Source organism: Pseudorca crassidens, chromosome 15 (assembly GCF_039906515.1).
Source record: "Pseudorca crassidens isolate mPseCra1 chromosome 15, mPseCra1.hap1, whole genome shotgun sequence".
Taxonomy (NCBI): domain Eukaryota; kingdom Metazoa; phylum Chordata; class Mammalia; order Artiodactyla; family Delphinidae; genus Pseudorca; species Pseudorca crassidens.
In genome coordinates, this window is record NC_090310.1 from 15697680 (window position 1) to 15716633 (window position 18954).

The following is an 18954-nucleotide window of genomic DNA, read 5'->3' on the forward strand; positions in this document are numbered from 1 at the left end:
GCTGGGGCTGCTTTGCGGCTGCCAACTCGGATCGATACACCCCACTTTTTTTTAATAGATCACCCAGAAAGCTGAAGCAATTTCTCAGGTACTTTCAACAAGTTAGTAGTGGAACCTGGGCCTCTGGATTCCCACGACAGTCCACTTATGTAGAGCTGCTTCGTTTTACACAAGGATGGTATTCCCAGTAACTCCTAAGCACTTATGCCATCTGTTAGCCAACTTTTTAGGTTAAGAACCCCTTTGGGAATATGATACCCTCACCCCGAAATAAAATAATAATAACAGATACCTTCTATTGAGGCCACTTTGTGCACTTGATTATCTCTTTTAATCCCAGCAGTGCTCCATTTTACAAATGATTTGAGGCTCATAGATTAACTAGTGACAGAGTCCAGAACGAAGATTCATAACAAAGCAGTCAAAGTCACAAGGATACAAACACAAAATTTACCACCTAAAGCCCACCCTAGGAGCCAGGTACAGAATCCCAGATAAAGCTCTCATTCAGCTCCTCTTCATCCACTCAGTTGAGCTCTTCCCCATTCTACTCAAAGAGCTGATTCTCTCTCTGTGTCGTTGATTTGAAGTACTGTTTTTGTTACAGCAAAAACCAGGGGTTGAAAACTCAAAAACCTAGGAGGACCAGGAAGGTAGTGTAAATAAAGCAAAGAGGGGCAAAATACATCAGATTCAGCCACAGGCTGTCAGTTTGCTACCTCTGTCCTATGCTGGAGCCTCAGGGCACACAGAAGTATCAAGGATGGATTGTTTGATTGAAAAAGTGGGTAAGTGCCCATCCATTTAGGCCCAGTTCAAAATCTTTCCAGGCCAAGCTTACATATTTCTGAGACTCCATAGAACCGCACTGAACTCCCAAGAGAGCTCACATTTCTTGGCCTTCCCATATACTTTTTTACCCTTTTTCAATATTTTTCCTTCAGAATTTAGCTCAAGGGCCACAACCCCCAGATGATCTCTCTTGACTACCCTTCTGGCTCCCATAGCCTCCTGGGCTCCATAAAGAACTGATTGCATTGTATCTGGATTCATGGTCTGTCCACCCCACGCCCAAAACTGTTGTTAACCCCTTGAGGGTAAAGACATGGTTTATACCTGACAATTCACTATGCCAGTCTCAGAAAGATTATTCAGGAAATTTACTAGTATTATCACACCTTATGAAACACAGAAATAACGTATTGGATATGTGAGCTCAAACTCAAGGTAAGTCTAAAGTCTGTCTTCCATTTTCATTGACTATAACCCTGGTCCAGCCACCATCATCTCTTGGCTTGGATTACTCCTGACTGGGCCTCCCACTTCCACTCCTGTTTCCCTTTACTCCGTTCTCCACACAGCAACCAGAGTGACCTTTTCATATAAATCAGATCATCATGCTCTCACACTTAAGATCATCTTAGTTCTCTTAAATGAAAATGATGTATCATGGTTTAAAATTCCCATAGGACAGACATTATGTTGAGCTGAAGAAGCCAGACACGAGAGTAAATACATATGATTCCAATTATATAAAGTTCAAGAGCAGACAAAATTAATTGATGGTGATAAAAATCAGAACAATAACCATTGGGAGAGAAAGGTTTTAACTGGAAAGATGCACAAGGGGGATACTAGAAATGTATCAGGTTGGTAAACTATGGCCCAAAGGGCAAGTCTTGCCCACCACCTGTTTCTGTACAGCTGGCAAGCTAAGAATGGTTTTTACATTTTCAAATGGTTGAGGAAAAAATCAAAAGAAGAAAAAATATTTTGTGATATGTTAAAATTACAAGTTATTCAAATTTCAGTGCCCGCAACTAAAGGTTTATGGGAATCTGACCATGCCTCTTCGTTACATAGCAACTGTGGCTGCTTTCCTGCTATAGTAACAGAGCTGAGTAGTTGCAGCAGAGACCATAGCCCACAAAGCCTAAACTATTTTCTGTCTGGCATCTTACAATAAAAAGTTTGCTGACTCCTGTCCTATATCTTGATCTGGATGAGGTCACATCCAGGGGTGTATACAGATGTAAACATTCACTGAAATGTGCACGTAAAATTTGTACACTTTATGTATCTCACAACATGTATTTTATACTTATTTTTTTTCAATAAAATAACCTACAGGATATGATCCCTGTCTATTTTTTTTAACCTCATTTACCCCTTGTTCACTATACTATAGCCACCATGCCCTTCTCCAAACCATCCATCCAATTCATTTCTGCTTCCAGAGCCTTCATCTCCATTGTTCCCTCCATCTAAAAATTTTTCTTGGAATTCCCTGGCGATCCAGTGGTTAAAACTCAACGCTTTCACTGCGTGGGCCTGGGTTCAGTCCCTGGTCGGGGAACTCAGATCCCCCAAAATAATAATAATAAAAATTTTTCTCATGGCCAACTCTTCCTTTTCGTGAAGGTCTTAGTTCAAATGTTGCCTCTTCAGAGAAGTTCCCTGACATTAAATAGCCCTTTCACTGCCTGTCACTCTTTATCACATGCCTTTTTCACAACCCTTACCTGAAGTTATTAATTTATTTGTATGTTTGTTTATTGTCTGCCCCCTTCCCACTAAAAGATAAACTCCTTGAGAGCAGGTACATTGTCACAGCATTCACAGTATCTCTAGATAATTAATATATGAAAACCATTTCAAACAACCCTGTGAAGAAGAGATTGTTCCATTAGGCAAATGAAATTTTGGTTGAATGAAAAGTGAATAATGAAGACTCAATATTGTCAAGATGCCAGTTCTTCCCAACTTGATCTATAGATTCAACGCAATCCAATCAAAATCCCAGCAAGTTACTTTGTGGATATCAACAAGCTGATTCTAAAATTTGTATGGAGAGGCAAAAGATCAGAACAGCCAAAACAGTATTGAAGGAGAACCAAGTTGCAAGACTGACACTACCAGACTTCAAGCCTTACTATAAAGCTGCAGTAATCAAGACAGTGTGGTATTGGCAAAAGAATAGACAGATCAATGGAACAGAAAAGAGAGCCCAGAAATAGACCCACATAAATATAGTCTACTGATCTTTGACAAAGGAGCAAAGGCGATACAATAGAACAAAGGTAGTCTTTTCAACAAATGGCGCTGGAACGACTGGACATCCACGTGCAAAAATTTAATCTAGACACAGATCTTATACCCTTCACAAAAATTAACTCAAAATGGATCACACACTTAAATGTAAAGCACAAAACTATAAAATTCCTAGAAGATAACACAGGAGAAAATCTAGATGACCTTGTATGTGGCAATGATGACTTTTTTTTTTTTTTTTGGCTGCGTTGGGTCTTCGTTGCTGTGCACACGCTTTCTCTAGTTGTGGCGAGTGGGGGCTACTCTTCGTTGCGGTGCTCGGCCTTTTTATAAAAAATAATTTTTTTATTTTTGGCTGTGTTGGGTCTTCGTTGCTGTGTGCAGGCTTTCTCTAGTTGCAGTGAGCAGGGGCTACTCTTCGTTGCGGTTCGCGGGCTTCTCCTTGCGGTGGCTTCTCTTGTGGAGCACTGGCTCCAGGTGCGTGGGCTTTAGTAGTTGTGGCACGTGGGCTCAGTAGGTGTGGTTTGCAGGCTTCTGGAGCGCAGGCTCAGTAGTTGTGGCGCACGGGCTTAGTTGCTCTATGGCATGTGGGATCTTCCTGGACCAGGGCTCGAACTGTGTGTCCCCTGCATTGGCAGGCGGGTTCTTAACCACTGTGCCACCAGGGAAGTCCAATGATGACTTTTTAGATGCAACAACAAAGGTATGATCCATGAAATAAATAATTGATAAACCGGATTTCACTGAAATGAAAAACTGCTCTGTGAAAGACAATGTCAAGGGAATGAGAAGATAAGTCACAGACAGAGGGGAAATATTTGCAGAAGACCCATCTGATAAAGGACTGTTATCCAAAATATACAAAGAACTCTTAAAACTCAAAAATAAGAAAACAACCTGTTTAAAAAAAAATGGGTCAAAGACCTTAACAGACATCTCACCAAAAAAGATACACAGACAGCAAATAAGCATATGAAAAGATGCTCCACATCATATGTCATCAGGGAAAGGCAAATTAAAATAAAAATGACATACCACTACACATCTATTAGAATGCTCCAAATCCAGAACACTGACAACATCAAATGCTGATGAGAACGTGGAGCAGTGGGAACTCTCATGCATTGCTGGTGGGAATGCAAAATGGTACAGCCACTGTGGAAGACAACTTAGTATTTTTTTACAAAAGTAAATATACTCTTACCATACAAACCGGTAATCACTCCCTTTAAACACCCAAAGGAGTTGAAAATTTATGTCCACACAAAACCTGCACATGGATGTCTACAGCAGTTTTATGTAGAACTGCCAGAACTTAGAAGCAACCAAAATGTCCTTCAATGGGTGAATGGTTAAATAAGCTGTGGTACATTCAGACAATGGGCTATTTATTATTCAACGCTAAAAAGAAGTGAGCTATCAAGCTATGAAAAGACATGGTGGAATCTTAAACACATTACTGAGTGAAAAAAATAAATCTGAAAAGACTGCATACTGGGACTTCCCTGGTGGTGCAGTGGTTAAGAATCCGCCTGCCAGTTCAGGGGTACACGAGTTCGAGCCCTGGTCAGGGAAGATCCCACATGCCACGGAGCAACTAAGCCCGCGCGCCACAACTACTGAGCCTGCACGACACAACTACTGGAGCGCACGCACCTAGAGCCCATGCTCCGCAACAAGAAAAGCCACCACAATGAGAAGCCCACGCACCACAATGAAGAGCAGCCCCCGCTCGCCGCAACTAGAGAAAGCCCGCTCAGCAACGAAGACCCAATGCAGCCAATAAATAAATGAATTTTAAAAATTAAAAAAGACTGCATACTGTATGATTCCAACTATATGACATTCTGGAAAAGGCAACACTATGGAGATAATAAAAAGATCAGTGGTTATCAGGGATTGGGGGTGGGGAGATGGGACGAATAGGAGCACAGAGGATTTTTAGGGCAAAGAATACTCTGTATGATACTTATTGGCGGGTACATGTCATTATACACTTGTCCAAACCCATAAAATGCACACCAGGAGTGAACCATAATGTAAACTATGGACTTCGGGTGATAACGTGTCAGTGTAGGTTCGTCAATTATAACAAATGTACCACTCTCATGGGAGATGTTGAAAATGGGGCGATACTATGCATGTGGGGGGGCAGGGGCTATAGAGGAAATCTCTGTACCTTCCCCTCAACGCTGTGAACCTGAAACTTCTAAAAAATAAAGTCGTGGGGAATTCCCTGGCGGTCCAGTGGTTAGGACTTGGTGCTTCCACTGCAGGGGCCTGGGTTCTATCCCTGGTCGGGGAACTAAGATCCCGCAAGCGGGATAAATAAATAAATAAATAAAATAAAGTCTTAATTTAAAAAAAGGTGAATGATGCCCATCTTTTTAGACCCTCCTCCCATCATCCTCAGAAGACAAGGCCAAGCCAGAGTCTGAATGGATTGAACATAGCCTTGTACTACTAATTCCTTACTATGTGACCTTGAGCAATTCACCTCACCTCTCTGAGCCTCTCTCCCCTCATCTGTAAAGTGGGGCTAGAGTTGCTGATGTAAAATTGCTTTGAAAGCTCTAAAGAACCAGCTAAATGCAGGGGTGTATTTTAAACCTCTATTTCAGAGTCTCAAACTCATGATCTTCAGGTCAAGTTTAGCCTTCAGATGTGCTTTACATAATGTTTTGATATTCTGAGTATTATTAATACTTTAGGCAGGAGAATGAAGGTTCTTACTTGCCATAAGCCCCACCATTTCTAATTGTCTTTTACTGGGCGACCTCACACATCATATCTGCCTGGCTCCTGAAGGCAGTTGAATCTGCAACTTCTTGTTCCTACACGTGAGTGGGAGAGACGAGAGCAAAGATGACACAGCCCTTGCTCTCAAGAATTTAGTCTCATTACGGAATGAGCTGTGAGCTTGGTAAAAAGTCAGGGCAGAGCGTTTTGATGCCACGGTGGTCAAGGGTCGTGTCAGATCCAGTGGGGAGGACTTCCAAGGGAAGTTGTCGTTTGAGTCTGACCTTGAAAAATTTAGGCATGAAGGGTAGGCACTTCAAGAAGATGACATGGCCTCAGTGAAGCTGAGGGTTGTGGGGGACAGTGAGTAGATCAGCTTATTTTCTTTATAAGGGAACAGATTGAGACAGATAGGTCACATGGAGCCAGGCTGCCAAAGGCCCAGCATGCCACGCTAGGTAGTAAGGGATTCGTTCAGAGGTTACAGGGAGCTATTGAAAGTTGTTAAGCAGGAATTGGCATGGTCCAGACTCCACTTTCCAAAGGACAATCTAACAGAATGAATGGGGTGGCTGTAAAGATAGCTGTAAGGCTGGAGATAAGAGAGGCCAGAGCTGTTACCCAGTTGTAATGGGGGCTACTGGCCAGCAGGTGGCAGTGGAGATGGAGGGAGAGACCCTGAAGAGGAAGAATTAGCAGGATTTGGCAGACAGTTGATTGCTAGTGATAACGATCCTCTAAACAGCAGTTCCTCTTGCCTTCTGTGAAGCTAGCCTTTCCCAGTCTCCTCCTACCTCCTACCTCCCTGGACGCTCCTTCTCAGTCTTGCTTACAGGCCACTTCTCCTGGACACCTCCATCAATTGTAGGGGGTCCTCAGCATACCTCCCTCAATTGCCTTCTCTCATCCAGCACGTTCTCAAGGGCAGAGGCAGGTACCCCAAAGCTTCAGGACCCCTCCCTTACAGGGACCCTTCGTTACTCGAAGTATCTGGGGGTTATAAAACAGTCTAGGTGAGGTGGGAAAGCCAGGTTGCAACCCGAAAGCATTTGCACATAAGCATTTCTGATAATTTGCCTAAAGAGAAGAAAAAGACACTAATCCCTAAGGCTCCAGTAATTTGTCATGATTTCATCATGCAGTCCAATGACCACCTCTTAAGTCAAGGACTCGCAAGGGTTATTCCCACCTTGGAACCTGGTTTCCCATCTAACACGTGGATTCCTCCTGCAGGCATCCCAGGCACTTTGGACACATACATTTAAAACTAACTCTGGTGGTCCAGTGGTTAAGACTTCCAGGCTTCCACTGCAGGCAGTGCGGGTTCGAACCCTGGTTGGGGAGCTAAGCTCCTGCATGCCTCATTGTGCGGCCAAAAATAAATTAATTAATTAATTAAACTGAATTCATGATCTGAACCACAAATCCGCTCTGCAGTCCACCACTATCCACCCAGTTCAAACCAGAATGGAAGGCAACACCTTCCCTTTCCCTCACACCTCACATCAAGCCACCGAGTATTTTCCATTACATCTGAAATATTTCTCTCCAATGGATATTTCTATCCATTTCCCTCCAGTCCCACACCCAGTTCTTAGCCCTTGATGACCTATACCAAGTGACAGTACCAAGAACTGGCTTGTTGGAACTGCAGGGACTTTAGTCCTCCCCTGCCCCACTACCAATATCTCTAACTGCCTCCCCACCCCATTCTTTGATATGGACAATGACTGTTTTCTCAGTCTTATGTAAAGTGATATGCAAATGAAGTTTCTAGGGGAGTCTAGTCCTCTAGCCTTCTGCTCTCTACCAGCCAGACAGCTGTTCCTAACCCTCCTCCAGACAGCTGTTCCTAACCCTCCTAGGGCTTGCGCTGTCTTCACCAGCCTCCTGAGTGGTCTCCCTGTGGCCAGTCTCTCCTCCCGCTAAAGTCCCAGCTCTGGCAGGGTTTCCATTCCAATGGGGGTAAACAGAGAACAGGCATGAGAGAGTGTAGGACAATGTCAGGGCCTCATAACGTGGTAAAGCAGGTGGAGAGGGGCAGAGATGGGGGGTCTGGGAGATGCCATTTTAGACGAGGTAGTCTCTGGTGAGGTGGCAGTTGAACAGAGACTTGAAGGTTTCTCCTCCACACAGCAGCCAGGGAAAACCTCTCTAACTTCAAAGCTGATAAAGTCACTCGACTTCAAATCCTTTCATGGTTCCCATGAAACTCCTTTCTGAGACCCACAAAGCCCTGCTTGGTGGCCTTTGCCAAATCCTCCAGCCTCATCTCTCCCAGCCCTCCACACACCAGCCACGCTGGTCTTCCCACTCGTGTCCCTTTATAGGCTCTTTCTCTACTCTGGGCTTTCTCACACATGGTTCTCTTTCCTTTCTACCCAGTCAAAGCTTACAGAGTAACATCACTGCCTCCAGAATCCTTCTCTGGTTCTCAGACTACATTATATCTCCTATTACATTCTGTGCTTTTTTTTTTTTTTGCCTCTCAGCACTTTAACACTGGAAATAATTACTCGACTTCCTGAAGGCTCATGGCAAGAGAGGGGTCACATTTGTCTTGTTCACTTATGTGCACATGTCTATACCCATTGTCTGGAAGAGTGACAGGCACATACTAAATATCAATGGATAGGGGTTGGTTGTTGACTCTATGGGTTTTTTTTGCGGTACGCGGGCCTCTCACTGTTGTGGCCTCTCCCGTTGCAGAGCACAGGCTCCGGACGTGCAGGCTCAGTGGCCATGGCTCACGGGCACAGCCGCTCCGCGGCATGTGGGATCCTCCCGGACCGGGACACGAACCCGCGTCCCCTGCATCGGCAGGCGGACTCTCAACCACTGCGCCACCAGAGAAGCCCGGTTATTGTCTCTATGACCCACATATGTGAGATTCACTCAAAAATTATAACAGTGACAAACACTGTAAGCACCAACCTGTGTTTTTACAGAAATTAATTCACTTAATTCTCACAAAACCTTATTGAGTAGATTGTCATCCTCGTTTTTACAGATGGTAAAAAAAAGATGGTTAACTAACTAGTCCCAAGTGACAGAGCTGGGAAGCAGCAGAGCAGGGACTCGAACCCAGAGAGACTGGCTCACGTGTGTGCCCTTAACTGCGGTGCAACACAACCTAACAAATCCAGATCTATGAAGCTCCAAGTATTATTCTAGGCACCAGGAAGATAGTATTGGAAAAACAAACCAGTAAGAACTCAACATTCAGGTTTTTATTGAGCTGATATTCCTGATGGAGAAAAACAAAGAACAAATTTATAAGCAAGTAAAAGTATAAAATAACGGTAGGTAATATGTGTTATGAAAAAATAAAGCGGGGCTGGGGAGAGGGAGTGAGGGGCACGGGTGGTGCTTTTTTGGACAAGGTGGTCTGGTAAGGCATCTCTGGTGTGCTGACATTTGAACAGAGAATGCTTTGGGGGAAGAACATTCTAAGCGAAGGTAAGTTAGTACAAAGAGGCTGCCCAGCATATCCTGACAGGAAACAACCAGAAGGCTCAGGAGGCTGCAGGGGACAGGAGAACAGTAGGAGATGAGGCCGGAGAGGGGGGTCAGGCTTGGATCTAGTAGGGTTTTGAAGGAGTTTAGATGGAATTATAAGTGTAGCAGGGGGGCTCTGAGCAGAAGCCAGTGTTGAGAATGGATTATAGAGGTGAGATTAGAAGGCGACTGCTGTAGACTAGGTGAGAGGTGATGGACACCAAAATGTTTACGTAGCATGGGAACCCAGGGATAGGGTTGCCAGATTTAACAAATAATTCCTCCAGGGGACCTCCCAGAGGAGCCTCCAGAAGTCAGCTGTGCAGTGGGTGAGGTCCCAGGAGCCTAGGAGAGGGTGGCAAGCTACTAGAATACCTCTCTCCTCTCTGGGAGGACTGGGAACTTGTGAGAACACAGCCAAGCACAGAGACTTTATGGGTTGATTCCAGCACATCTTAAGTTAGCACAGCAATCAAAAGCATCCCCAGCACTAAAAGAGGGAAACTAAAATCATGATGCGTGGTTCTAGGAAGGGTGTGAAAACAGGCACTCACATGCTGCAGGGGGAGTGTACATGGGCACAATCATTTTGATTTGGTGGGTTTTTTTTTTTTCGGTTGTACCAGGTCTTAGCTGCGGCTCGCTGCCTCCTTAGTTGCGGCTCGTGGGCTCTTTAGTTGTGGCACGTGGGCTCCTTAGTTGTGGCATGCAAACTCTTAGTTGCAGCATGCGTGTGGGATCTAGTTCCCTGACCAGGGGTGGAACCCGGGACCCCTGCATTGGGAGCACTTAGTCTTATCCACTGTGCCACCAGGGAAGTCCCAATTTGGATTTTTTTAAAAGACTGTTTTTTAAAAAAAGAAAATAAAAGTATTAAATTTAAAAACTATTCTTTGGGAATTCCCTGGTGGTGCAGTGGTTAAGAATCCGCCTGCCATTGCAGGGGACACGGGTTCGAGCCCTGGTCCGGGAAGATCCCACATGATGAGGATCAACTAAGCCCCTGTGCCACAACTACTGAAACCTGTGCGCTTAGAGCTTGTGCTCTGCAACAAGAGAAGCCACCGCTCGCCGCAACTAGAGAAAGCCCGCGTGCAGCAACGAAGACCCAACGCAGACAAAAGTAAAGAGATAAATAAATTTATTTTAAAAATAAAAAAACACTATTTTTCCCCAGAAATCACACTTTTAGAAATTTATTTAAGGAATCAATCCTAAAAATGAGCAAATATCCATGGACAAAGAAGTCCATCACAGCATTGTTTATAAAGGCAAAAAAATTTGGATATGACATAAAGTTTCAACAAAAGAAAAATAGGGAATTCCCTGGCCATCCTGTGGTTAGGACTTGGAGCTTTCACTGCTAGGGCCTGGGTTTAATACCTGGTCGGGGAACTAAGATCCCACAAACCACAAGGCGAGGAAAAAAAAAAAAAAAAAGACAAGTATGTGAAGAAGTAGTTGGGAGACAAGGAAAGTCAAATCACCAATAAATATATTGAAAAGATGGTCACCCTCATGAATAATCAGGGAAATGTAAAAGTGATAACATTACCATTTCACAAAACTAGGAGGACTTTGCCTTTACCTGTAAGGTTGCATTCTATTTAACAATTCTGCACCCCAGCAATGCACCTTAGCACCCAGACTATGGTCTCTAACTAGGGCTGGTTGCAGAAAAGGCCAAGTCTGTGTCTAGGGCTGAAAGGTACAAGATGAGCCTGGAACATCTTGTAGACCCAGGAAGCAAGGAAATTTTCAAAGATTAACATAATCTTGTTGGAAAGACAAGAATCTTGACAAAGGGGCTCCCGCTGGCCAACGCTAAGACCATTAAAACCCTAAAAAAAACCCTGTTGGGCTGAGGTCAGTGTTGGGCTTGGCCCACTAAAGTATTCACAGAAGAGTGAACATAAAGTTCTGAACTCTTTAAAAAGGGTGAATAGAATAAAATAATCCTATTTTGTCGTCTTGTTAGTGAAAAAAAATTTTTTTTAATGAAAGCAAAAAAATAACAAAATGTGTGTTTGTTAATTCTAGGAGATGGTACACATGTGCTTGTTTTAGTTTTCTTTTTTTAACTTAAAAACCATTTTTAAGTGTGTCTAGGATAGAGGTAACACTAATGTTTGCTTTATAATTACTTCGTAAGAAGTACATGCGCTTTATACATTCTTCTGATGTATGTCGTATTTCACAATTTAAAAATTTTTGTTAAAAGAATTCAACAGTGAGGGATTGCTTGATTAAATTTCAATGTAGCTGTTACATGGCATAATGTGCAATCATTAGAATGATGTACTGACATGGAACATATTGAAAACAGCAGGGTACAGAGTAGTGCATTTTGTATAATTGCAACTTATAAATTGAGAGGATGAATATATTTGTATAGGCAGACAAGGAAATGTGAGTGTGCTCACCAATGTGTCGACTGGGGTTATCTCTGCGTGGTAGGATTTGGGATAATTTCAATTTTTTGTGAGCTTGTCTGAATTTTAAAATATTTTGATCACAGGCATGTATCATCATTATAAAAGCAACATGCTATAAAAATCCAAACAACTTCAATCCAATCTCCCATACATAACGACTCTAAACAGAGTTTAATGACTATTCTCCTCGACTGTTCTTTCAGACCTCACACACACGTTTTCTTTTCTCTTTTTTTTAACAAAAATGAGAGGACACTGTACCTATTGTTCTACAACCTGCATTTCTTATTTAACAACACTGTTATAGAGATATTTTGTTTGTGAATCACACTTGTACAGTCAGAAAAAAGTACAATTATTTATGGGTTTGGAAACAAAATGCTGTAGGTATATATTATTAACATGATAAAATGTGAAAAAAAAGACTAACAACATATGTAATATGATTCCATTTCATAAAAATAACAATCTAAATAGGCAAACAAAAACGCAGACAAAAATTTTTAGAAGAATATCCCAAACTGTTAAATGTGATCATCTTGTTGAGGATGAGAAGGCAAAGCTGTTGATCTTTTCTTCTTTATATTCTTCTTTATTTTCTTTAAAAACTTCTTCGCAATGAGCATACATTGCTTCTTTTTAATTTATGAACTTTACCCCTCCCCAGGTTTATTGAGATATAATTGACATTGTGTTTTGAACTCTTAAAATCTTTTTTTTTTAATCGCGGTAATAAATGTTTGCTCTTCATCAAACATAAAATCCAGTACTTTGAAGTATAAACCAAAAGGTATGTCTTTCCTTCACCTTCTTAATTCCACTCCCCAGAGGTAATCAGTGTTGTTACTTGTATTTCCTCAGAAATTTTCCATGAGTATGTCTTTTATACCTAGAAATGATATCATACTGTATATATTGTTCTACATCTTGCCTTTTTACACTTAATATATGTGTAACATCTTTCCACATCAATACATACAGACTTATCTCTTACTTTTTAAAAAATAAATTTATTTATTTTATTTTTATTTTTGGCTGTGTTGGGTGTTCGTTGCTGCACACGGGCTTTCGCGAGTTGCAGCGAGCGGGAGCTACTCTTCTTTATGGTGCACAGGCTTCTCATTGCGGTGGCTTCTCTTGCTGCGGAGCAGGGGCTCTAGGCGCGTGGGCTTCAGTAGTTGCGGTGTGCGGGCTCAGTAGTCATGGTGCACGGGCCTAGCTGTTCCTCGGCCTGTGGGGTCTTCGCGGACCAGGGCTCGAACCCGTGTCCCCTACATTGGCAGGCGGATTCTTACCCACTACGCCACCAGGGAAGTCCATATCTCTTACTTTTAAATAGCTGCCCGTCAATTGTGTGCATATAACATGATGTCTAGCTAATTTTGTACCATGCTGTGGTGGACAACGTTGTACGTTTATATCCTGTGTTGTACAAGTAAATCTATAAGGTAAATTCTTAAAGTGGAAGAGAATTGCTGGGTCAAAGAATATGTGCATTTAAGATTTCCATAGACACTACTAAATATTGCCCTCCTAAGGTGCTACCCTAATTTCTAGTGCCACCAACAGGGTACGAACGGTGCCCCTTTGCCCCTCCCTCATTAATATCACTAATTAGCAGGCTTTTATTTTCTTAATAAAATTATTTATTTATTTATTTTTGGCTGTGTTGGGTCTTCGTTGCTGCACGTGGGCTTTCTCTAGTTGCGGTTCGCAGGCTTCTCATTGCGGCGGCTTCTCTTGTTGTGGAGCATAGGCTCTTGGGGCTCGGGCTTCAGCAGTTGTGGCACGTGGGCTCAGTAGTTGTGGCTCGTGGGCTCTAGAGCGCAGGTTCAGTAGTTGTGGCGCACGGGCTTAGATGCTCCACGGCATGTGGAATCTTCCCTGACCAGGGCTCGAACCCGTGTCCCCGGCATTGGCAGGCAGATTCCCAACCACTGCACCACCAGGAAAGTCCCTAGTAGGCTTTTAAAACATGGCCTGTGAGGGCTTCCCTTCCCTGGTGGCGCAGTGGTTGAGAGTCCGCCTGCCGATGCAAGGCACACGGGCTCGCGACCCGGTCCGGGAAGTCCGGGAAGATCCCACGTGCCGCGGAGCGGCTAGGCCCGTGAGCCATGGCCGCTGAGCCTGCGCGTCCGGAGCCTGTGCTCCGCAACGGGAGAGGCCACAACAGTGAGAGGCCCACGTACCGCAAAAAACAACAACAACAAAAAAACATCTCCCGTGAAACATCAACTCTACCGAATAAAAAGCTGGTTTTTATTTTAATTTTTTCATCTTGACACAAACCCTTGTTGAAAAGACATTCTATGCACAAAGTAAAACAAAAATTCCAAATAGTACACAAAGGTATACAGTAAAGAGAAAGTCTCCCTATATGACCCTCCTACCCCATCCAACCCAGATACCCTGTGAAAGGCTGGTGTATAAAAATAAAAAGTTCTGTGCATAGTGAATGAATATTTTCCCCGCTAGTGTTTTTTAGTGTAAGGTACATGCTTTTTTTTTAGAAAAGACTTCAGGTACTAAGAATTGGATTAATTAAAATCCTTAATAACACATTGTTATTATCTGTTTATAGCCCTCTTTTATTTCTTTATCCAGTTGTTTTATGTTTTTATTTGTTTATTCATCTATTTATATATTTACTTATTAATATTACAATAATATTGACAATAATTCCCATCTTCTGATGGGCTCTACCTTTTACCTGTTCAAGCTGCTTCCCCTTCCCCACACCAGGAAACCACTATCTGGAACTTTGTGTTTATTGTTTTCTTGCCTTTAGTTTTGTAGTTTTGTCCTATCTATGATGATTAAACAATATATTGTTTAGTTTTAGTTATTTCTGAATTTTTTTAAAGGTTATCACCGTGTAGGAGTCCTCAGGTTCTCACTTTCTGTTTTTACACTCAATGGTCTATTAATGAAATTCATTCGTACTGTTATGTGTAGCTGTGGTTGCTTCCAATTCCACTCTTGTGTACTATTTCATTTTGTCAAGATGCCCCAATGCACTTATCCATTCTCCTGTTGAAGGGCTTTTCGGGTTCATTCTGGGTTTTGGCCATTTGTTCACTGCTGTTATGAATATTCATAGACATGTCTCCTGGAGCACTTGAGCAAGACTTGTTCCTGGATACCTGCCCAAGAGTGGAAGTGCTAGGCTTTAAGGTGTGTAAATGTTCAATTTGACAAGAAAGAATGATGAATTGTTTTCCAAAATGGTTGTATGGCTATGTATTCCCACCAGCAATGTATAGAAGTTCTTCTCCAGTACTTGGTGTTTTAATTCTTGCCGTAGACTGGATATCTCATTATGATGTTGATTTGTATCTCCTTGAATGATGTTGAACATCTCTCAGTAAGTTTCTTAGCCATGCTTCCTCTTCTTTGAAATGCACGTTCGAGTCTTTTGCCCATTTTTCTGTTGATTTATTATGCTTTGTTGGTTCATAGACGGTCTTTAGATCATCTCAATGTATATATCCTTGAATCGTGATATGTGTTTGCAAATATCTTCTTCAAATTTGTAGCTTATAATTTTGTTTTAATTTTAATATAGTTTTATTTATCAATATTTTATTTTATAACTAACCTTTTGTGTTTTGAGATTTGTTATTACTCCAAGGTCAGAAAGAAATTCTCTTATATTTTCTCCTAAAACTTTTAATGTTTTGCCTTTGATAATTAAGTCCTTATATCTGGAGTTGATTTTTGTGTATAGTGTGAGGCAATGATCTAATTTCATTTTTTCCTATAGGGAGGACTTCTTTTCCAGCTCCATTTATTGGATAGACCCTCCTAGCATCTGACGTGCCACCCCTGTCATTTATCAAATTTTTTTTTATTCATGAGTTGATTTTGGTGAATTTCTATCACTACCAACACCATCTTGTCTTCATTGCAATAGCTTTTTAACAATTCTGGTAGAGCAAGTCTCTTCTCTTTATTCTTCTTCAGAAGTATCTACCTGTTCTTAGCTCCTACTTCTCTGTATATATTTTTTAATTGGCTTGTTGAGTTTCATGAAAAACCCTGTTGCAAGCTTTATTAACATTGCATTGACGGTTACAGATCAATTTGGAGAGAACTGTATATTTACAATATTGTCTTCCTATCCATGAACACAAGATAGCCCCATTTGCTTATTAATAATAAATGTTGAAGATTATCCCAGATCTGCATGTTGGGATCTACCTTATATTTTATTTTACCTTATATTTTAAAAGGCCATACTAGACCATTTTGTGAATGTTGAGTGATTTATTTAATCACTCTCCTATTTTGGACAGTTGAATTATTTTCATTCTCTAGCTCTAGGAACAATATTTTTGTGGAAAACCTGTAGTGAATATTTGACATACATGAAAAACAGTGTTTGATTTTGTTTTTAAAGTCTCTCTTTATTGCTAACTTTAGCCTGTTCTGCACCCAGCACAATGGCTCTAGATGTCCTCCGTCTTTTTTCATCATCGTCTTCCTCCTGCTGTGTCTTCCCCAGGAGACTGGCAACGGCTCTGTGATCCCTAAGTATTGGGGTCAGGGTCCCCTAGAGAGTCTACAATTGCTTTTCCTGAAGCTAGGGGTGGGGTGGGGAGATTTGGAGTAAAATAAAGTGATTTTGTTAGGTAAGAAAAATTGCTTCATTTCTAAGGTGTGTCAAGTGTTTCATACACTTTTCATCACAGCCGCCCGGCCCAGCCCTGAGAGGTGAGCATCATTACATCGCTGTTATTCCTACATTAGCCTGAGACACTGAGGCCCCAGTTCACCCAGCGTTTTAGAGACCTCAACTGGATTCCAAGCTGGGGTTGTCCCAGCTGGCCTCAGGAAATGTTTATTGACAGTAAAGCAGGGTGTGAGTATATCAACAAACACTTATTAACCAATCTTTCTCCTTTTTCAAAGTTCCAAATATTTCCATCAAGGGCTCATTGTCTCGTTAATGAAAAGAGTAAACGCTCATTTGCATCACTGAAGACCTCTTCTCCTTCACAGCTTGGGAGGGCAGGGGCTGGTATTAGGGAGAGAGTTAGAGACCATGAGACCTGGTCTCTAGGCACCTAACATAGACTCTGACACCTGGTTCCGTAAATGTTATAATCATTCAGAACATTTACAGAATAATGACCCTAACAGCTGCTATTTCCTGGGCATTTACTATGTCCCCAGAGCTGTGCGAGGCCTTCTTCTTTTGCCGCAGCTTTTAGTCCTCCAGGCTTTTGAGGTCCAAGGACTTGTCCCTTTTTTGGTAGGTGTGGTTAACTCTCAGGTTCAGAGAGGTAACTAGCCTAAAATCACAAAGCAAACAGCTAGCAAAGCAGGGATTCAAACCCATATTTTGTCTGACCCTAAAGTCTGTCCCTCTTGAATTTTTCACTAAATTTGCATGAGCCTTTTTCATCGTTGCACCTCAGTATACACTGAGGATACTCATCCCAGTCTTACCTGCCTTGCAAGCACGCCTTGTGGGCATTACATTCTTAGTATTAAATAACCAACTCAAGCAAGCTGGTGCTAGAGGCAGTCTAATATCAGTAACCATCTTAACCATTTTTAGAACACCAGTGATTCTCACAGCAACTCCATTGAGATACGCTGTATTACTGTTCTCATTTTGCGGATGAGGGAACTAAGGTCCAGAAAGGTAAAGTCATTGGCTCAAGGTCACTCAGCTCAAGCCTACTCTGGATTTGATGGGTCCTGAAGAAAAGGTGGGAGAAGGGGGGAAGGAAGGCAAGAGAGGACTCCCTCCAAGAGTCAGGGCAGGGCCTCCCACCGGTGGGTGGGAGGGTTTGGGAGGAACTAGCAGCTTGGTGAAGGCATTTGTCAGTCTTACCCACCACTGCCCACGCACAACCCCACAGCGAAATGCCTGGCATGTAGAAAGTGCTCCACAAACACTGCTCCCAGGCTCTGCTTCACTCGGTAGCCGGCAACAGCCCACACGGCTCCCCTCGCTGAGGCTCCAGCTCACCCAGCACGCTCCCACCTCAAGGACTGGCTGGGCACTGCTCCCCCTTCTGCCTGAAGCATTCCTCTCCCAATTTTTGTATTTTTAATTTTTGTTGTGATAATTAAATTTTATGTTTTTGTAAAAGTTTTACATATAAATATATTTTTTTTAAGTAGAAAGAGTAGAACATAATCCGTAAAGGTGAAACCCTATCTCCACTCCCTAGAAGTTCCTATTGAGCAATTCTCAAATATCTTTCTAGAAACACTCTATGCATGCATAGATATATACTTTTCTCACATACATGGTAGCAAACTATACACACAGTTCTTCCCTTAATATTTTTTTTTTTTTTGCGGTACGCGGGCCTCTCACTGCCGTGGCCTCTCCCATTGTGGAGCACAGGCTCCGGACGCGCAGGCTCAGCGGCCATGGCTCACGGGCCCAGCTGCTCCGTGACATGTGGGATCTGCCCGGACCGGGGCACGAACCCGTGTTCCCTGCATCAGCAGGCGGACTCTCAACCACTGCGCCACCAGGGAAGCCCTTCCCTTAATTTTTTTAACTTAACACTACGTCACAGGGAGCTTTCCTTATCTGCCACACCAACCAGTACAGACACACCTCATTCTTGTTAACTGTTCCATATTTATCCATTGATGATCCTACAAGTTTAACAGATGCCTGTGGCTAGACATTTGGGTTGTTTCCAGTCTTTCCACGATAACAAACAGTGTTTCCGGGAACATTACTATTATTATTGACTTATAATTCATATACCATAAGTTCACCCTTTTAAAGTATACAATTCAAGGGTTTGGGGTTTTAGTATATTCACAAAGTTGTGCAACTACTACCACTATCTAATTCTGGGAACATTCTTTTTTTAAAAAAAAAATTATTTATTTATTTTTTAAAAAGTTCCAACTCAAAAAAAAAAAAAGTTCCAACTCACTTCTCCTTTTAAAAATTAATTAATTAATTAATTTTTGGCTGCGTTGGGCCTTCGTTGCTGCACGCGAGCTTTCTTTAGTTGCGGTGAGCAGGGGCTACTGTTTGTTGTGGTGCATGGGGTTCTCATTGCGGTGGCTTCTCTTGTTGAGGAGCACAGGCTCTAGGACGCGTGGGCTTCAGTAGTTGTGGCTCATGGGCTCTAGAGCGCAGGTTCAGTAGTTGTGGCCCACAGGCTTAGATGCTGCGCGGCATGTGGGATCTTTCCAGAGCAAGGCTGGAACGCGGGTCCCCTGCATTGGCAGGAGGATTCTTAACCAC